At 41.5% G+C, this 22,312-nt stretch overlaps 1 pseudogene; it reads left to right on the top strand.

The window, feature by feature from the left end:
* The first annotated feature begins 21,661 nt into the window (after window positions 1–21,661).
* Window positions 21,662–21,878, top strand: LOC112440098 (mitochondrial import receptor subunit TOM6 homolog; annotated as a pseudogene).
* The last annotated feature ends 434 nt before the right edge of the window (window positions 21,879–22,312 follow it).

Genomic DNA, 22,312 nt, shown 5'->3' with positions numbered 1-22,312 from the left:
GATATAAAATCATGTCATCTGCAAACAGGGACAATTTGACTTCCTCTTTTCCTAATTGAATGCCCTTTATTTCCTTCACCTGCCTGATTGCCCTGGCCAGAACTTCCAACACTATGTTGAATAGGAGTGGTGAGAGAGGGCATCCCTGTCTTGTGCCAGTTTTCAAAGGGAATGCTTCCAGTTTTTGCCCATTCAGTATGATATTGGCTGTGGGTCTCTCATAGATAGCTCTTATTATTTTGAGATACATCCAATCAATACCTAATTTATTGAGAGTTTTTAGCATGAAGGGCTGTTGAATTTTGTCAAAGGCCTTTTCTGCATCTATTGAGATAATCATGTGGTTTTTGTCTTTGGTTCTGTTTACATGCTGGATTATGTTTATTGATTTTTGTATGTTGAACCAGCCTTGCATCCCAGGGACGAAGCCCACTTGATCATGGTGGATAAGCTTTTTGATGTGCTGCTGGATTCGGTTTGCCAATATTTTATTGAGGATTTTTGCATCAATGTTCATCAGGGATATTGGTCTAAAATTCTCTTTTTTTGTTGTATCTCTGCCAGGCTTTGGTATCAGGATGACGCTGGCCTCATAAAATGAGTTAGGGAGGATTCCCTGTTTTTCTATTGATTGGAATAGTTTCAGAAGGAATGGTACCAGCTCCTCCTTCTACCTCTGGTAGAATTCAGCTGTGAATCCATCTGGTCCTGGACTTTTTTTGGTTGGTAAGCTATTAATTATTGCCTCAATTTCAGATCCTGTTATTGGTCTATTCAGAGATTCCACTTCTTCCTGGTTTAGTCTTGGGAGGGTGTATGTGTCAAGGAATTTATCCATTTCTTCTAGATTTTCTAGTTTATTTGCATAGAGGTGTTTATAGTATTCTCTGATGATAGTTTGTATTTCTGTGGGATCGGTGGTGGTATCCCCTTTGTCAGGTTTTATTGTGTCTATTTGATTCTTCTCTCTTTTCTTCTTTATTAGTCTTGCTAGCGGTCTATCAATTGTGTTTATCTTTTCAAAAAACCAGCCCCTGGATTGATTAATTTTTTGAAGGGTTTTTTGTGTCTGTATTTCCTTCAGTTCTGCTCTGATCTTAGTTATTTCTTTCCTTCTGCTAGCTTTTGAATGTGTTTGCTCTTGGTTCTCTAGTTCTTTTAATTGTGATGTTAGAGTGTCAATTTTAGATCTTTCCTGCTTTCTCTTGTGGGCATTTAGTGCTATAAATTTCCCTCTACACACTGCTTCGAATGTGTCCCAGAGATTCTGGTATGTGTGTCTTTGTTCTCATTGGTTTCAAAGAACATTTTTATTTCTGTCTTCATTTCGTTATGTACCCAGTAGTCATTCAGGAGCAGGTTGTTCAGTTTCCATGTAGTTGAGCGGTTTTGAGTGAGTTTCTTAATCCTGAGTTCTAGTTTGATTGCACTGTGGTCTGAGAGACAGTTTGTTATAATTTCTGTTCTTTTACATTTGCGGAGGAGTGCTTTACTTCCAACTATGTGGTCAATTTTAGAATAGGTGTGGTGTGGTGCTGAAAAGAATGTATATTGTGTTGATTTGGGGTGGAGAGTTCTGTAGATGTCTATTAGGTCTGCTTGATGCAGAGCTGAGTTCAATTCCTGGATATCCTTGTTAACTTTCTGTCTCGTTAATCTGTCTAATGTTGACAGTGGGGTGTTAAAGTCTCCCATTATTATTGTGTGGAAGTCTAAGTCTCTTTGTAGGTCTCTAAGGATTTGCTTTATGAATCTGGGTGCTCCTGTATTGGGTGCATATATATTTAGGATAGTTAGCTCTTCTTGTTAAATTGGTCCCTTTACCATTATGTAATGGCCTTCTTTGTCTCTTTTGATCTTTGTTAGTTTAAAGTCTGTTTTATCTGAGACTAGGACTGCAACCCCTGCCTTTTTTTGTTTTCCATTTGCTTGATAGAGCTTCCTCCATCCCTTTATTTTGAGCCTATGTGTGTCTCTACACATGAGATCGGTTTCCTGAATACAGCACACTGATGGGTCTTGACTCTTTATCCAATTTTCCAGTCTGTGTCTTTTAATTGGAGCATTTAGCCCATTTACATTTAAGGTTAATATTGTTATGTGTGAATTTGATCCCATCATGATGATGTTAGCTGGTTATTTTGCTCATTAGTTGATGCAGTTTCTTCCTAGCCTTGATGGTCTTTACAATTTGGCATGTTTTTGCAGTTACTGGTACCAGTTGTTCCTTTCCATGTTTAGTGCTTCCTTCAGGAACTGTTTTAGGGCAGGCCTGGTGGTGACCAAATCTCTCAGCATTTGCTTGTCTGTAAAGGGAAGCCCATCAGACTAACAGCTGATCTCTTGGCAGAAACTCTACAAGCCAGAAGAGACTGGGGGCCAATATTCAACATTCTTAAAGAATAGACTTTTCAACCCAGAATTTCATATCCAGCCAAACTAAGTTTCATAAGTGAAGGAGAAATTCTGGGTCTTTCTTGGCCATATTTGATCTAGTAATTGTAGCAAGTATATACCATTCCATTTCATTGAAGGAAAATATATTTCCCTAATCAGAATAAAGTAAAATTTAATTACTAATCAGGCAAGTTAGTAACCAAGGAAATATCCTGCAAATTCCTATTCTAAGAGAGCAAAGGAGCTATAGTAACTTAATAAATGTTTATCTAAAAAAAGAAACACATCAGTATGTACTTGAGCTTTCTTTGGTTATTGAAGATTCAACCTCTTTTGATGTGTTAGAAAACAATGTTAATTCAGTTGACTCAATAAGTAATCTTAAAAATTGGAAAGCAAGCAGATGAAATGGACTTTATGTTTTTATTCATTCAAAGCAGATGATAACACTAAAAATCTGGTAGTAATTTTTTGAAAATGTGATTTCAAATAACCTATTTACTTCCTTTGATATATGTTTAAAATAGAAAAGTTCCAGTATTTAGAATGGAAAGCAGCTGTCATTGCATATGTTGCAACCTAACTATATCAGTAAGATTAAACAACATACCAAGCTTTCTGCTAACCTCAGAAACTACAAAAAAGCAAGCATTCAGCCAGGCGCGGTGGCTCACCCCTGTAATCCCAGCACTTTGGGAGGTTGAGGCAGGTGGACCACAAGGTCAGGAGATCGAGACCATCCTGGCTAACACGGTGAAACCCAGTCTCTGGTAAAAATACAAAAAATTAGCCGGGCGTGGTGGCGGGCGCCTGTAGTCCCAGCTACTCAGGAGGCTGAGGTAGGAGAATGGCCTGAACCTGGGAGGCAGAGGTTGCAGTGAGCCAAGATCGTGCCACTGCACTCCAGCCTGGGAGACAGAGCGAGACTCCATCTCAAGAAAAAAAAAAAAAAAAAAAAAAAAGCAAGTATTCACCAACAAAGTTTTGAATGGCCAGCTTCGATTGACTGAAGTAATAAATATTCTGGCAGCTGATTCTGACAGAATAGTAATTAACTTGATTCTGGGATTAAAACTACAATAATGTAAACTCCCTGAAATGCTTAACGTATTGCAGGCCCAGTCTAGAGTTTTGGAGGAAGCTGTCATTAAAATGGGATCATATGAAACAGCTTTAAGAGTAGAGTGAAAAAAAAAAAAAGAGGGAGAAACACAAATACTCCTTGGCCTACAAACTTTGGGTGAACCCCAGACTTTCTGGGAACCCTTTGGGGATCAGTCTAAATCAAGATGACCAGCTGGGCGCGGTGGCTCACGCCTGTAATCCCAGCCCTTTGGGAGGCTGGGGTGGGTGGATCACGAGGTCAGGAGATCGAGACCATTCTGGCTAACACGATGAAACCCCATCTCTACTAAAAATACAAAAAAAATTAGCTGGGTGTGGTGGCAGGTGCCTGTAGTCCCAGCTACTCGGGAGGCTGAGGCAGGAGAATGGCCTGAACCCAGGAGGCAGAGCTTACAGTGAGCCGAGATCAAGCCACCGCACTCCAGCCTGGGCCACAGAGTGAGACTCTGTCTCAAAAAATAAATAAATAAAATAAAATAAAATAAAGATGACCTACCTTTGGTTACTACATGATCCAAAGTTCAAGCCTTTTCTGTCCTTGAAAAGTAAAGGATATTGTATAAAAACATCAGGAAGGACATTAATGGCCATCTTCTATTTAGTTAAGTCTTTAGAAGCCTAGAAGAAACACAGCAGAGTCAGTCCCCAAAGACATGAGAACCTACTAGAAATGCATGTTTGGGATTCTGGCAGCTACCAAGAATGGCTAAATGAGATTTGCCATTAATATTTTTAAGAGTTTCTGGTTTTAAAACTGTATTCTTGATGTTATCTATAGATCTTACAGAAAAACCTCTGCCAATCTCAATGCATGAGAGAAAAGCAGTATTAAAATCTACAGGGAGACAAGCAAAAGTAGACATTTTATTGACATTCACAGCAGTGTTTATTTGACCAATACTCATTAAGTGTCTAGCAAGTACTATACTGGACATGGAGACACAGCATAGAACAAGGCAGATTCTTTTCCTGGATCATAGAATTCATGTTGTAGCAGAAGAGAAAACATTAAGCAAGAAGTTACAGTTCTGGTTATCATGGTGAATTGAACATACTCACCTAGAGCAACGACTGACACAAAGAATGCACTTAAGAAACGGCAGCCCAGAGGAGAAGTGAATGTTACAGGGAGACCTGGCCTAGGCTGGGAGCCAAGGAGGACTTCCTGAAGAATGCAATGTTTTCAGTGAGATCTGCAGGATAAATGGGAATTAACCAGCTGGAAGTCAAATATGTGAGAGATAACCTAACTTTATCTGTTACTTGAGACTATCTTGCCATGCACAGAAATAACTCACCACAGCACTGTGGGGCATTTAGCTTGATATATTTTTTATTGTGATAAAGGACACCCAAGATATTTAGCATCTTAATCACATTTAAGTGTACAGTTCAGTAGTATTAAATACATTCATATTGTTGTGCAATGATCACCACCATTCTCTCCAGGACTCTTTATCTTGCAAAATGGAAACTCTATACCCATGAAGCAATAGCTCTCCATTCTCCCCTTCCCCTAGCCCCTGGCAACCACCATTCTACCCTGTCTCTATGAATTTGACTACTCTGGGTACCTCATATAAGTGGAATCACACCGTATTTGTCTTTTGGTGACTGGCTTATTTCATTTGGCATGATTCACACATTTCACTTAGTAAGGTTCATCCACGTTGTGGTATGTGTCAGAATTTTCTTCCTTTTTAATGCTGAATAACACTCCATTGTATGTATACATCACATTTTGTTCATGCATTCATCTGTCAATGGTCAGTTGGGTTGCTTGCATCTCTTGGCTGTTGTGAATAATGCTCCTATGAACATATGTGTACAAATATCTCTTTGAGACCTTGCTTTCAATTCTTTAGGGTATGTGCTTAGAAGTGGAATTACTGGATCATATGGGCATTCTATTTTTAATTTTTTGAGGAACCACCATACTGTTTTCCACAGTAGCTGCAACATTTTACATTCCCACCACCAACAATACAAAAAGGTTCCCATTAACTTGACAGATTTTTGTGTGTGTGACTGTGGTAGTGTTTTTCATGTAATAGTCATAGACCTTGAATAGAATCATTATGTATCATCAAGAGACACACTCCAGAAAAGGCAAAAGCTTTTACAAAAATGTTTTTAAATAAATCACAGTTTTTCTCCAGTTTCCAATTTGTACTATTAAGAGCCACAAACAGGCCTGTTCTAATTTTGTTTCACAGTATTTATTGTGTAAATATGTGTTTTACAATGGCCCATATACAAAAACCATTTAGACTCTGAGCATCAACCTTTTGACCTAACTATGATGTTGGCTGACTCTTGTCTTGAAGGCTGCTGCCATTCGAGAAGTATTTTCCAAGTCCCCATGTTCCCTGGCTGGGGTTCTCACATCAGGACTTAACTGGGCATGTCAGGGTCTCAACACTCCATCCACTGTCCCAGGCTTTCTGTGTAGGGCCCTTAATAACATGGGTCGGTACAAAATGCACAAAAATGTGTTCTCACAGCCAAGAGGGTAGGTAGCTTTTTTCTTTTAGCCATGGCTTGTTAGGAGGTGCTATGGTCTGAATGTTTGTATCCTTCCAAAATTCATGGGTTAAAACCTAACCCCTAAGTGATGGTATTAGAAAGTAGGGCCTTTGAGGATAATTTGGTCATGAGGGCAAACCCTTCATGATTGGATTAGTGCCCTTATAAAAGAGGCCTGGGGAAGCCTGTCGGTTCCTCTTTGCTCTTCCACCATGTGAGGACACAGCAAGAAGGTGCCATCTGTGAAGAAGAGAGCCCTCCCCAAGAAACAAATCTGCTGGCACCTTGATCTTGGACTTCCCAACCTCCAGAACTCTGAGCAATAAATTTCTGTTTATAATAATTTATAAATTGCCCAGTCCGAGGTATTTTGTTGTACCAGCCCAAACAGACCAAGTCAGGAGGCCAGGGAAATGTCTGTGCCTGGATATTCAAGGGAGACCAGCTACAGTGCTTTCAGGGGACTCCTCCAAAGCCATGCCTGGCTGTCTCCAGTTTTCCTAATTGGGAAATGAGCCGCCCAAGGTCAGACACTGACACAGCGTTATCTTAGCTCACATTTTAAAATAAAGATTTCCTCTGTTCTAGGTACAAGAGAATAACTGTTCCACGTGAAGTATACTTAGAATAGTAATTAACTTGATGAGAGGACCAAGGGAAACTCCAAAAAAAAAAAAAAAGGAGACCACCCCCCGCAACCCCTGCTTTTAAATTTCGCTCTAAGGAGCTCTGCTAACTAAGACTAGTGGAGTGATTGTCTCTAAAGTATTCCATAAGAGGCAAGAGTTGGTAACAGCAGTACAAAATACAGTGTCCCTAGTTAAATAGAGTACCATAAATTCATTAAACAGGATTCTTAAACGGAACAAAGTCGGTCATTGTGCTATGGTGAGGAGGAGAGTAGAAGGTGAAGGGAAAAGACAGGGAGAGAGGGGGATGGAGGGAAACACTGAACTGTCTTTAGGGCAGTTACTTTACATTTTTACTTGCGATCATTTTCTGAGGCAGTAGAAAGAAGTGATTAAGAGAACGGGTATTGCGAAAATCAGGGAGTTTTTTTTTTCTCTTTACTATGTGCTGGAACATTTTAAGACTTTTGCTATAAACATCAGCTTGTCCTTCAAAATGTGTTACAAATTAATTTCACCAACACAATGCCAGAGTGTGGCTTTTTCATGTCTTCTTTGCCACACACACACAGCGCTCTCTCTCGCTCTCTCTCTCTCCTTCCCTCCCTCCCTCTCCCTCTCCTTCCCTCCCTCCCTCTCCCTCTCCCTTCGCATGTCTCTCTCTCTCTCTCTTTCTCTCTCTCTGTCTCACACATGCACATACACAACACACTCACACACACACAAAATAATATCTCCTGGCCATTTTATCTGAATTTCTTTGAGGAGTGAGGTTGAACATGTTTTCATGGTTATTGCTAATTTTCTTTATGTTATGAAGTGACTATTTTTGTTCTTTGCCCATTTTCCTTCTGGGATATTCTATTTTCCGTCAGAGCCTTTTTCAAATTGTTTCTTGGAGTTGGTCATTCGCCCTTTAGTTTTTTATTTGGTATTTTTCATAGAGAGAAAATTTTTTAAATTTTTAAGTGGACAAATCTATACTTGTTTTCCTTTGTGGTTTCTTAATTGGTATTATGTTTAGAAAGTCTTGCTTGAATAAAAATTACATAAATGTTGGCCCCTATCATATTCTAGTATTTCAAATGGTTTTATATTTCACATTTAAATAATTCTACCAGAATATTGTCATGTAAATTGGAGAGTATTGATGGAATACTCCAATGTTTAGGTGGTGCTCCAGGCTCTCCCAAGCTCGAGGAATAACTCTGGTGTGATCAAACTACATGGTCAGGCCTGGTGTGGTGGCAGGCACCTGTAATTCCAGCTACTCAGGAGGCCGAGACAGGAGAATCACTTGAACCCAGGAGGTGGAGGTTGCAGTAAGCCACTGCACTCCAGCCTGGGTAACAGAGTGAGACTGTCTCAAAAATAAATAAATAAATGAATAAATGAATAAATAAATAAATAAATACATGGTCTTGGGACACGATCAGATGTCCCTGGAGATCACCAAAATAATGCATCCTCCTGTCAGCTCCATGCCCTCTCTCTTCCCACACTCCTGGCATCCCTGGGATTCCTTCCCTGATCAAATTCCCCTCTGCTTTTGTGGAATTCAGGCTAAGCCTCAAGCACAGGAGCAAAACAAATGGGAGTTAATTTCAAACTTCACCCCTCTGCAGATGCACGGCATCTACTGTGTCTGCTTTCTTTGTGCTTTATCTTTTTACTCGTCATATTCATTTCTGTCTCTTTTCTCTGCATTCTAGCAGAATTTCTCAAGCTTATCTTCTAATTCCCAAATTTGATTTCCATAATATTCAATCTACTCGTCGTTGCTTCTGTTGCTTTTCCAGATGGTTTTTTTTTCTAAAAGCAATATATGTATTAACAAATGCTTCCCTTTCTGTGACTTCATTGTCTTCTAGAATCTTGGAAAGAGCATGCATAGAGATTTTCAAAAATGTTCCCCTTTTTCATAGGGGGAATTCATATAACTCTATGATATCTCAGGTTTGTCATTTTGTATTGAACTCCTAAAATGGTTTTAATGGTTGGTTATCTTTTCTCTGATTCTTCATTTTTTTGTAGACAAAATCTACACTTTTTCAGAATTAGTAGATGAGATGGTTTTCTCAATGACACATAAATATGATTTTGTAGAAGACCCATGGACAAGGTCACTGCCACAGTCACACACACACACACACACAATGTGTGAGTCACACTTCAGATCTTTGGGGCACAGACCTCTGGATAATAGAAAAGTTTAGATTTGCTCTAGTTTCCCTTTGCCCCATGTTTTGGCACTTGCTGCAAATTGCATTTGCTACTTGTCTCTGGACCAGACTGCTCTGATTCTCTTGCTCACAATGAAATGGAAATTTCCTGGCATTGATAGTCTGATACTGGTTAGCAGATTCCACCCACTCCTTTTTCCTGATAAAATGCAACGCCCAGACACTATCTCTGTACCACTTGTATTTCTTTCAGCTTCTGCTTGGGAAATTTCAAGCCTTTGAGCAGGGCTAGGGCCCTCAGCTGCTGTTCCTATTAGAAGCAGAAAAATAAAATAGTGTGCCCACGGCCTAGGGTTAAAATGTATGAATGTGGGGGCCATTCCATTCCAGCAACTGAAGGTTAAGGAAACAGAAATTGTAACTTGATAAAGAAATGTATTCACAGCCTTGCTAGGGTTTAATGTCAGTAGAGTTTACTGAACAAGAACAGGCCTTAAACTAAGACATAAACTTCTCCCTAAGTAGGTTTGGGAGGGGTATTATAACCAGGATCCAGAAAGGTCCCTAAGAAAAGAACTTCAAATCAATGAAATTACATAATCTTAATCCTTCTTCAATAGAAAAAGGGGATCATACACTCATTCAGGAGCCATGGTAAACATGTATTAATACTCTCTATTCAAGAAAAAAGAAAAAATAGTTCCACAAATACTTAAACTAAATTAGCCCCGGGCATCTATTCAAGTCTTTCTGCATCCTATCATCCTGACTGACTTTATCTCCTTCTGAAAGTATTTTGATCATCTCTTAATGTCTTTAGTCTGTCTCCCCCAACTAGAATATAAATTCAATGAAGGCAAGAGATCGTGCCTTTGTTGTTCTCTAACTGAAAGCCCAACACCTAGAACTGTGCCTGGCACATAATAGATGGTCAATTAACAACTACTAACTGAGTTCATGGTGGATGGTTGGATGATGGATGCATCAATTAATGAAAACAGGTAAGAAATTTCTTGAGCCATAGTTTTCCGTTATGTGGACTCTACCCAAGACAAAATAAAAGTTGGTGGGGGGAGATAATGGTTGGCTGTGTAGCCCCAGAATGATGGTTAATTTTGTAATGATCCAAGAATACCCAGGTAAGAGCATTTTTTACCATTGCTATCAGAAGATCATCATTCATTAGTCTTAAACAGGTCATTAATTCGCCAACTACATTTGCCTTGTTGAATTTTAAAAATTACCCAGTGCACAGTTTTCTTTAACTAATCATTAATTCAAGTCTCTGCATCCTTTACACAGTGGCTCTCACTGGCAGAAGACATGCTCCTTTAACCAAATTAACCAGGGTTTCTGCACCAAATGTCGGAATGACCTATCCTTTTCCTTGGATAGTAGTAGTCAGATGTTGCACAACTGTTCTTTAGAACAAACCCAGCACAGGAACAAGGCTTCAAGGGCCACTCATGCATATTGGCATTTGGGATACAGGTATCAGCCCCAGGCTCATTTGTCTTAAACATGTTTTTCTCATACAAAGAGAGCAGCCTTTGGTTTGGACCCTGCAAAATCAGAGACCATGTGGTAGGGATGCAGTGGGCTGTGTCTTGAGCTTTGAACACCACCAGTCATGTCAAGAGCAGCTGATCCCTGGGACCACCCTGGAAAAGGAAGTCTCTAGAACCTCCCCATTTTAAATGACTGTGGATCACAAGTTATATTTCCCAAATCCCCAGACAATTTTCTTCATGCCCTTGGTTTAGGTCATAGATACCTCCTCCTTTTGTGGCAGGCTAGGTCTCGCTAACAGCTGAACGGGCAGACCTCCATGACAATTGTTTGAGCACTGACTGAGTGGTTAAGTTAAATATTAAAAGCTGATAGAGCCTCTGTCCCTATACAAAGGCTGATATGTAACAAAAGCCCACCAAGAGTTTTGCCTAGGCTTTTCCTGGGCCTTGAAGCATGACAAGATAACAAAGGAATTTTTTTTTTTTTTTTAAGGAATTCTTAACAGGACCTGTTTAGGATTAAACGAGTTTAACTGGGGTCTGATGGAATTCCCCAGACATCCACAAACAAGTTTTATTGGGGTCTAAAGGAATTCCCCAAACCTCCATGATTTAGCAGGAGACAAGATAAGGGTAATCACCCTAGCACTTGGACCCATCTAGACTAAGTAAATTTACTGAGGCTCCGGAGGAAGGTCTTCAGGACTCAGACTTTAGAGATTAGAAAATGTTAATCACTTACGTCTTTAGAAGAATGTACACTTTTACATAGACATATAGCTCAGAAGGTCTATAAGCTCTGGAAAACATTATAATCATGAGTCGGTCTGGTGATATTTTCCCGCCCTTCTCTCTGTACCCGGTTACTGAAGTAAATTCTCTTCTTTCCCAGTTCGTCTGCATCTCATTACTGAGCTGCGAGAATAAGCAGCCCCACCCTCAGTTTGGTCCAGGAACACTGTTGCCTCCTCTACACCTCTTCCCCGCTCAGCCACCCACCCCACACCTCTTCCCCGTTCAGCCTCCCATGGCCAGAGGGTTTTTATCATTTCAGTAGACTTTTTGGCTAACTCTAATCAGTAAATCAGCATCAAAGAATTCCCTCAAATTTTGTTTTAAAAAAACCCAAATACTTATTGTTTTAAGTGCATACATCTGATTACTGTTTTCCAATTCAAGAACGATGGTGACCATTTTGACCTCCTCAGTGGTCGGCCCCCAGGTCCCTTTCTGGTGGCTTTATCAGGTTTGTACAGGTTGTGTCATCACCTGACCTCACCCTCCCTGAGCAGGGAGGTTGAGAGGGAGCCTGGGGCTGTGGGAATTTCTGAATCTTACAGTTCTAGCCTGGAATTTAAAGTACCATTTGAAGAGTTGACTGTAATTACCGTTAGGAGTATGACAGCTAAGGTAGGAGGAACTGTCTTGTAATTCAGATTTTTCAGTATAAACTAAAGAGTTTTGTTTTTTGTTTTGTTTTGTTTTGTTTTTAGATGGAGTCTTACTCTCTCACCCAGGCTGGAGTGCAATGGCCTGACCTTGGCTCACTGTAACCTTCGCCTCCCAGGTTCAAGCAATTCTCCTGCCTCAGCCTCCCAAGTAGTTGGGATTACAGGCACTCACAACCACACCCGCTAATTTTTGTATTTTTAGTAGAGACAGGGTTTCACCATGTTGGTCAGGCTGCTCTCGAACTCCTGACCTCAGGTGATCCACCCGCCTCAGCCTCCCAAAGGGCTGGGATTACAAGTGTAAGCCACTGTGCCCAGCCTAAACTAAAACGTTTTAAGATACCATTTTAATTTTTTTTATCTTTGAAAGTGATGAACAGTTCTGTGGCTGTTTCTGCCCAAGGCATAACTCCATGGCTTGTTGGCCAGTAGCTGAATCTGAGCCTTGAAAGCCACAGCGAGGGGAATGCCTCGGGGCCTCTAGCCTCCAGCTGCCAGCCTCTGACCCTGCAGGTCCTTTATTCCCACTGGGGCAAAGCAGGTCTACATTCTGAATTCCAAATGTATCATCTTCAATTTGGATTGAGCCTCTGAAAGATTTGACCTTGGTTTCTAAGTCACTACAATACTGGATGGCCAAAATATTGTAATTTAAAATGATCAAACCATAGACATCATATATTTTAAGCATGCTTTAATTATTTCCTTGCTACATCTGCTTCTTATTTATGATTATTAACTTTGGTGTTTCACCTTGAGTGGAGGGCTCACATCAGTTTTGTTGAACTAATTGAACAGCTTGTAAACTTTATTGGAAACTCATGTGCTTTTTCCTTGGCGTGCTTGCTATTTGTTCCATCTGAGTATTATCATGGACTTGTTTATAGGCTCAACTTGTTCTGCTTGACTTTAACCACTGTCATCAGGATGTTGAAATTGTCTCCACTTGGCATTGGGCACCATCCATATTTAGGCATCTTTGTCTTTTGCCACTACCCTAGACATCTCCAAGAGTCCTTACTCTTTGGCAAAAACATTTCCCTGACCTTCTTGAACTTTGCATTTTTCTTGTCTTTAGGACCAGCCACAGCGGCCCCATATCAGAGGCAGCCCCAGCCACTGAGGGGACCAGGGAAGACTTCAAAGTCATAGCACATGTAGAGTTTCCCATTAGACTGATTTTACTAAGTCCTTGGGTATCATGTTCTCATGTAAAAATAAATTTCCCTAGTGAACTATCAACTTTTCTTCTCTACTCTTTAATTCTCTTACATAAAAGATCCTTTTGGTTAACTTTGTTGTACCATGCTTTATTTCCTCCCACCAAACCACATCTCTACATTATAATATTATCCAAAACTTTATAAATCTTCATTTTTCCTTCTTAATAAAAAAGAGGAGAGTAGGCAAGGCATAGTGGCTCATCTCTGTAATCCCAGCCCTTTGGGAAGCCAAGGTGGGAGGATTGCTTGAGGCCAGGAGTTTGAGACCAGCCTGCACAACACAGGGAGACTCTGTCTCTACAACAACAACAACAACAACAACAACAACAAATGTTTTATAAAACTACTCAGGCATGGTGGTGCATGCCTGTAGTCCTAGCTCCTAGGATGCTGAGATGAGGGGATCGTTTGACCCCAGGTATTTGAGGCTGTGGTGAGCTATGACTGCACCACTGTACTCCAGCCTGGGTGAAAGACATAGTGAGACTTTGTCTCTAAAAATAAAAATTTTAAAAAAAGGATGTCATCCAGCAATTTAAAAATATTTAAGCAAGACTGTGGCCGTGAGCAACTTAACTATTCGAGGGTGCAGGGATGCCACTGTGGCCAGCTACTGACATGTATGGGAATGGGACAGCAATTTTAAAAACAAAAAGAAGTTTCTATCAGAATATTGCTTCAACTGTGTATATGTTTAGAACACACATAAGAAAATGAGATGGTAAATAAATAGAAGCTAGTATAATTCTTCCGGTAGTTTTTCCTCCTTGGATGTAAGGTGGAAAATCCCTCCCCATTTTATAAATATGAGAACTAGAACATAGGCACCCTTCTCCTCATCCCCTCCAGAACAAAGACAGGACCCAAGACCATCTTGCAAATTACATATGGCAGAATGAAGCCACCAGCTGCCTAGTATGTTGTAGTCACTAAATTGCTGAATAGGTTGGGATTTCCTTCCAAGTGCCCATCATATTTTCTGCTAGATTTTAAGTCAGAATGAGCGAGAGAGCACAGGGTTTTACCCAAATAGCAGCGAAATGATGATCATTGGCTGACTTATACCCCACACTACCATTTGTTTTCAGCAGTTTCCCAGGTCTTTATTATGAAGTCTCTATTCTGTCCTCTGTCTTGGGTTTTGTTCTGAACGCCATCTTTTCTCATTCCAGACTGTTCATCCATTCTCCTGTCTTCAGTATCCATCAAATGCTGATGTTTCTCCCTCTCCAGACATGAGCTCAAGCCCCAAAGCCATCTCCCACCACCCATTGGACATCTTTGCTCAAACTCAACAAGTCCTGGACAAGATTCGTCATTTCTTCCTTCCCAGCTTTTGCGAACTGGAACTGCTGAACTCTGCTCTTTTATTCTTATCCACAAGGCCTGATCCTTTCTAAAGATTTAATAATATATCATTTTCTTATTTTGCTTTGGTCTGTTTTCCCCCACTAGAAAGTAACTTCTCTGAGGGCGCAGGTTTTTTGGTTTTGCTTTTGTTTTTAATTTACTGTTGAATCCTCATTATCTAAGACAGTGCCTGACACATAACAGGTACTCAATGAGAGTTTTCTAAATAAAGGCCTAAATGAATACATGGGTGGGAGGAGTTTAATACTTGGGTTTGAGGAGAGAGGTAAAGTTTGACAGCTCCATTAGTGAGGTTTAGATGAACCCCAGGGACCCTGGGGGGCCACAGCCACAAGCAAAAGGCAGCCTCCTCTCTATGTCCTGAACTGGAAGTGGGGGTCTCTCTGGGCACCCATAAACTGGACAGTCATCTCAATTGCTGTGGTGCATGTCCAACAAATAGATGGTTAAACAAACCAGTGTCTATGATTACTAAATCGGGGTGAAATTGCAAATATTTTCAAGACATTTATCTAAAAGTACAAATTAAGAGTGATGAAAATGAGGCCACAAAAGCCTTGCCTCCCACGGGTAAACGATCCAATGTTTAAAGAGCTCTTTGTCAAGAAGAGCAATTGTGAATGTTATTAATAATGCTCATGTCTGGGACTATGAGCTGATAAAACCTGAACATTCCTGGAACAGTTAGAGAGAGGTCTGGACCTCTGAGCTGGACAATAAGTGGCAGGGGTTGGTTTTATGAGCAGCCAGTGTTTAGGGCTAGAAAGAAAACGCGTGCTGTGCTTGGAAAAGAAAGAGAGCAGTTGGGAAATGAAGGGTGTGCTGATATATTGCAGGCCACCTGAGACTGGGTGGAAATTCTAGTCACAGTCAGAGGTTCCCTTGAGGGATAGATGAAAACTGAAAGTGTCTCCCCTAAACTAGGGTAACTGAATGCCCAAGCATGATGCTCTGAATAGTTCAGCCTTTTTGTCCAGGGCTAGCCTGAAACAATGTTAGAATCTGCTGTGAAGAGGATGGAACATGGGGTCATGGATTACTCACGTCTCCTCTCAGCTGCTCTTTAGCTCGTAGGATCCCCATTTTACCCTCCTGGGACTAGCAAAGAATCCATCTAGTGTCAGCAGCCAGGGTCTGTGTGAGAGCCACAGAAACAGGCAGTACATTTTTGGGAGTCCATTTGGCTGTTGTGATCTCTTTTGTGCACCAAGGCCATCTATCCCCCTGAGATCTATTTTGTCAGCCACCCCCGCCCCAAGGGGACTGCAGCACTGGAGACAGTACGGGTCCCCTCCCCTGTACACTTCTCAAGGGCTGGAAGGTAAAAACGTTGTCTCTTGCATTTGAGGACTAAGGATAGTGCCTATTAGAGATGAAAGTTATTTAATTGAGTCAGGGCAAAATGCTTAAGTGATATGTTTAGGAAACACACCTATTGAGAGATTTCAAATACAGCCCTGCAAGTTTGAGATCATTTTGTAAGCCCTGTTGTAAGCAATATAAAATGCAATATATATAAATAAATGTATTAATAAATACATTTATACACAATAAATGTATTAATACATTTATACACAATAAATGTATTAATACATTTATACACAATAAATGTATTAATACATTTATACACAATAAATGTATTAATACATTTATACACAATAAATGTATTAATACATTTATACACAATAAATGTATTAATACATTTATACACAATAAATGTATTAATACATTTATACACAATAAATGTATTAATACATTTATACACAATAAATGTATTAATACATTTATACACAATAAATGTATTAATACATTTATACACAATAAATGTATTAATACATTTATACACAATAAATGTATTAATACATTTATACACAATAAATGTATTAATACATTTATACACAATAAATGTATTAATACATTTATACACAATAAATGTTTTACATAAATACATAAATGTATGTGTTTTATGTAATAAATACATATGTATTTATGTATTTTACACATTAAATATATTTATGTATTTTATGTAATAAATGTATTTATGTATTTTATGTAATAAATACATGAATACATTTATAAAATACACTTATAAATACATTAAAATATATTTATAAAAATAAAATGTAATACATATTTTGTTCTATATATACAGAAATAGAACAAAATGAATATGTAAGATGAGGCAAACAGGATTTGGTTCAGCAAGAAAAATATGTTTTGCACACAGAGTCTACAGCTTTGACATTTACAAAAACAAAAAAAAGGAAGGCACAAGAGGATGTGCAAGAGGATGACCAAGCACAGGGGAGTCCGGGAACGCACAGAACAGCGCCTTACCTGCTCTCTGTGGTGGGCCAAGCACCATAAGCACCCAAGACACACAAGAATCCAAGCTGATCCACCCATCCTACTGGGCTGCAGGCAGGAGGGTCTGGGCTAGGTGGTGCAGAGGGCCTGGTGCAGAGGCCCTGGGTGATTAGCCAGGGGACTGCCCGCTGCCCTAACTGCTCCCACTGGCTGCCCCCAAGGAGAGTTGGACCACTAAGGGGGGGTGTGACAAACAGGATGAGGTGGGAGAACCAACTAACAACCCCATCATTGACATTCACATGAAGGGGACCACACTCTAGGAACAGAAAGCAGAAATGGTTCAATCAATGATGGCACTCAATACATTGCTATGCAGCTGCTCAAACCAGTCAGACCCCTGTGTGCTGAAATGGAAAGAAGTTAATTTGAAAAAGCAAGCTGCAGACCAACAGATGGCACAACTCCATAAATTCTAAGGCTATAAAAGTTAATTGTGCAAGGAATATGACCTTGTAATTGTGTGACTTTGTTCTTACCTCAGGCCTGTACTCCAGCAGGCAGTGGAAAACGTAATCTTCACAATTCAAAGTAAGCTCAGTGACTTCAGGGTTTTTCTCCCCTTCATAAATTCATGTAAATTTCATGAATTGCAGGTTGTTCCCCTCCCCTGGTGTCCCCAGAGCAGGGCACATAGGGCCCGGGAGGCTTGCTTCATGCCATGGCTCTGCAGGCAGTGTCCCCCCTTGGGCAGCCTGTGCCCACGCCAGCCTTTCCAGGGTGTCTTTCTCCCCACATGGTCCCAGCTATACAGTCCGTGCCCCAGCTGTGGGTGGAACCTTCATCCCAGCTGTATTCATTCATTCTCACACTGCTAATAAAGACACACCCGAGACTGGGTAATTACAAAGGAAAGAGGTTGAATGGGCTCACAGTTCCGCATGGCTGCAGAGTCCTCATGATCAGGGCAAAAGAGCAAGGAGGAGCAAGGCTCGTCTTACATGGTGGCAGGGAAGAGAAAACTTGTGCAGGGGAATTCCTCTTTATAAAACCATCAGATCTCATGAGACTTATTCACTATCAAGAGAACAGCACAGGAAAGACCCACCCCCATGATTCAGTTACCTCCAACTGGGTTCCTCCCATGACACATGGAAATTATGGGAGCTACAATTCAAGATGAGATTTGGGTGGGGACACAGCCAAACCATATCACCAGCCATGACAAGCCCTAAGTCACATCATGCTGCTCCCCCTACCCCCATGGCACAAGGAATCTCTGAGCTGCCTCAGGTCCACCTGCTCAGGGTCCCCAGGTGGGCAGCGTCATGGCCACCTACAGCAACCAAGCAGGTCCCTACTTCAGACCCTCAAGGTCATCCACCCCTCCAACCAGAGCAGATGCACTCGGCCACCTCCCATCTCCTCTCACCTACTTCCACAGTAAAGCAACCCAACTCTAGGAAGGGCCTGAAGCCACCCACTTCTCCAGATATTCTGGCCATGAGGTCCAGCTGACGGGCTGCAGGCAGTGTCCAGAAGTCCCCTTAAAGGGAGGATCTGTGTTCCTCGTGGTACCCCATCTCCTGCATGTGACGGGGAGCCCAGCAGCCAGTGTGGACCTTGGGGAGGAAGCTCTGTCCACAGAATGAGATGGCAGGCACCTGGGCCTGTCTCTGCCACATCCCACACAAGCACTGCACTCTGTCCTTCAAGCTTCTTGAACATGAGAAAGAATTTCTTTCTTTAGTCAGGAATTTTTTTCCTTAGTCAGATAAAATTTCTTTTATCTTGTTTAAGCCCCTGATATTTTGGAGATTTTGGCCACTCACAGGCAAATTCCACTCAGACTAATGCACCCTTCAGGAGCCAGCTTTCCCGGCCCCCAACAACTCTTATCTCCTCCATTGACAGGGAGACTCGTGCTGGTGTCCTGAGACTTTGTCATAGCTAGCCTGCCGCCCAATGCCAGCAGTCTGCAGCCTTTGTCTTCTGGTTCCCCTTAGGCCACTCAACTGGCAATGGTCACCAGAATAGGGGTTGAAAGGAAGAGTGTGGGGGAAACACGCATTCTTGTTGCTTCAGAAGGTCATCCTGCCTGATATTTTTGTATACGGCTTGTAAGAAAGGTAAGAAGCCAGGTGTGCTCATTTCTACTTGCCAACATCATTTCATAAAGCCCTTGACTGGGACGCCGTGCAGCTCCCTGGAAAGGTGCTTTGAAGATAAAGCAGGAGAGAGCACATGGAGCCCGAGAGGCCCCCATGCCTCTTGCCTGAGTCGCGTCTTTCCTTAAAAGTTGAATGACTTGGCCAGGCGCAACGGCTCATGCCTGTAATCCCAGAGCTTTGGGAGGCCAAGGTGGGCAGATCACTTGAGTCCAGGAGTTGAGACCAGCCTGGGCAATATGGCAAGAGAACCCCATCTCTACTAAAAATACAAAAAATTGGCCCAGCATGGTGGCACATGCCTGTAGTCCCAGCTACTAGCAGGGGCTGATGTGGGAGGATCTCTTGAGCCTGGGAGGTGGATGATGCAGTGGGCCCTGACCATGCCACTGCATTCCAGGTTGCAGGGCAGAGCGAGACTCTGTCTCAAAACAAACAAACAAACAAAAAGAACAAAACAAACATATCCTTCGCCCACTTTTTGATGGGGTTGTTTGTTTTTTTCTTGTAAATTTGTTTGAGTTCATTGTAGATTCTGGATATTAGCCCTTTGTCAGATGAGTAGGTTGGAAAAATTTTCTCCCATTTTGTAGGTTGCCTTTCACTCTGATGGTAGTTTCTTTTGCTGTGCAGAAGCTCTTTAGTTTAATTAGATCCCATTGGTCAATTTTGGCTTTTGTTGCCATTGCTTTTGGTGTTTTAGACATGAAGTCCTTGCCCATGCCTATGTCCTGAATGGTAATGCCTAGGTTTTCTTCTAGGGTTTTTATGGTTTTAGGTCTAACACATAAGTCTTTAATCCATCTTGAATTAATTTTTTGTAAGGTGTAAGGAAGGGATCCAGTTTCAGCTTTCTACATATGGCTAGACAGTTTTCCCAGCACCATTTATTAAATAGGGAATCCTTTCCCCATTGCTTGTTTTTCTCAGGTTTGTCAAACATCAGATGGTTGTAGATATGTGGCATTATTTCTGAGGGCTCTGTTCTGTTCCATTGATCTATATCTCTGTGTTGGTACCAGTACCATGCTGTTTTGGTTACTGTAGCCTTGTAGTATAGTTTGAAGTCAGGTAACGTGATGCCTCTGGCTTTGTTCTTTTGGCTTAGGATTGACTTGGAGATGCGGGCTCTTTTTTGGTTCCATATGAACTTTAAAGTAGTTTTTTCCAATTCTGTGAAGAAAGTCATTGGTAAAGAAGACATTTATGCAGCCAAAAAACACAGGAAAAAATGCTCATCATCACTGGCCATCAGACAAATGCAAATCAAAACCAAAATGAGATACCATCCCACACCAGTTAGAATGGCAATCATTAAAAAGTCAGGAAATAACAGGTGCTGGAGAGGATGTGGAGAAATAGGAACACTTTTACACTGTTGGTGGGACTGTAAACTACTTCAACCATTGTGGAAGTCAGTGTGGTGATTCCTCAGGGATCTAGAACTAGAAATACCATTTGACCCAGCCATCCCATTACTGGGTATATACCCAAAGGATTATAAATCATGCTGCTATAAAGACACATGCACACGTATGTTTATTGCGGCACTATTCACAATAGCAAAGACTTGGAACCAACCCAAATGTCCAACAATGATAGACTGGATTAAGAAAATGTGGCACATATACACCGTGGAATACTATGCAGCCATAAAAAATGAAGAGTTCCTGTCCTTTGTAGGGACATGGATGAAGCTGGAAACCATCATTCTCAGCAAACTATCGCAAGGACAAAAAACCAAACACCGCATGTTCTCACTCATAGGTGGGAATTGAACAATGAGAACACGTGGACACAGGAAGGGGAACATCACACTCCGGGGACTGTCGTGGGGTGGGGGGAGGGGGGAGGGATAGCATTAGGAGATATACCTAATGCTAAATGACGAGTTAATGGGTGCAGCACACCAACATGGCACATGTATACATATGTAACTAACCTGCACATTGTGCCCATGTACCCTAAAACTTAAAGTATAATAATAATAAAATTAAAAAAACAACAACAACAACAACAAAAAACAACAAAAAAAATGTTGAATGCCCCTAGCCTTGCCTTTTCCCACACGGAAGATAACGTCTGATGGGGCTGGTGACTGTGCCACTGTACTCTATAACCAGATGTGCTCCTGCTCCCACACCTTGATGCGATTGATTCTGCTTTCATGTAACTTATAAGCAAGTTTGATGTGATTTTGCACTGAGCCTCCATGATCCGCATATAAATTCTGAGCCAAAATGGTGTTCTGGAACAGCCTGACAGGAACTCTCTGAAAATCTTCTCCTGGACTGTAGTCCTCAGTAAGACCTCTGAATAAAGCAAACTTTAATTCTTTAAAAGCTTGATTTTTTTTCCTTAGTCAGCAAGCTCCGTCTGTAGAGAGGAAGGGTGGAAACTCACCACCTGTCAACACTGACTCCCTGGAGTGGGGGAGACGGGGCGGTGACCGACCTTCAGTTTTCCTCCATGGAATTCTTCTAAGTGGTGGGATTTAAAGTGAATTTTACTTTTTTTTCCCCCTGTTTCTTGGTATTTTAAAATTCTTAAACTAAATCACAAGTGAGGTGTCAGGTAAACTGCAATTTAACAATAATCGAGGCAAACTCACCACAGCCCTAGTTGCAGCTAGGTGCTTAGTTACTGCAGTTCCAAAGAGAATGTGCGTCTCACACCACCAAGGAGCAGCGACCCTTAGAACGTCCTGCTCAGACCAGCCAGGGAAGCCTTTTCAGTCTTGTCTCCAAAAGAATGATTCTCGACTACTCTGCCTTCCAGCTGGGTCACCCTGAGTGCTGCAGGTTTAGCCAATGAAGCTCCTGAAATTCCTGACAATGGCGGAGATAGTCGTGGGGTGTCCACCGCTTTGCCACTGATAGGAGTGATTCCAGAGGAACTTGATCCTCAATCTGGGACTGTTTGCAGGAGTTTGGTTTGCCAGGAACTTGAGTGACATTGACCCCATGACACCTCAGCCAGTGGTGTAGCCAAGTAGACAAATGGACTCCCGCACTGTACCTGAACCTTCCAGAAACAGAAACTGCAATCTGGGACTATGTTAGCTATGCTCTGGGGGGTGTTTTTTGCTCTTGTCCTGAGGAATAGCAATGGTGATTTAACAAATATTTGAAATAGGCTGGGGACGGTGGCTCACGCCTGTAATCCCAGCACTTTGTTAGGCTGAGGTGGGCAGATCACCTGAGGTCAGGAGTTACAGACCAGCCTGGCCAACATGGTGAAACCCCATCTCTACTAAAAAAATACAAAAATTAGCTGGGCATGGTGGCGTGCCTGTAATCCCAGCTACTCAGGAGTCTGAGGCAGGAGAATTGCCTGAACCCGGGAGGTAGAGGTTGCAGTGAACGGAGATCACACCATTGTACTCCAGCCTGGGTGACAAGAGTGAAACTCCATCTCAAAA

This window comes from Pan paniscus, chromosome 5 (genome assembly GCF_029289425.2).
Source record: "Pan paniscus chromosome 5, NHGRI_mPanPan1-v2.0_pri, whole genome shotgun sequence".
Lineage (NCBI taxonomy): Eukaryota > Metazoa > Chordata > Mammalia > Primates > Hominidae > Pan > Pan paniscus.
The sequence above is the reverse complement of the archived record's forward strand: the minus strand, read 5'-3'. Positions and strand labels throughout refer to the sequence as shown.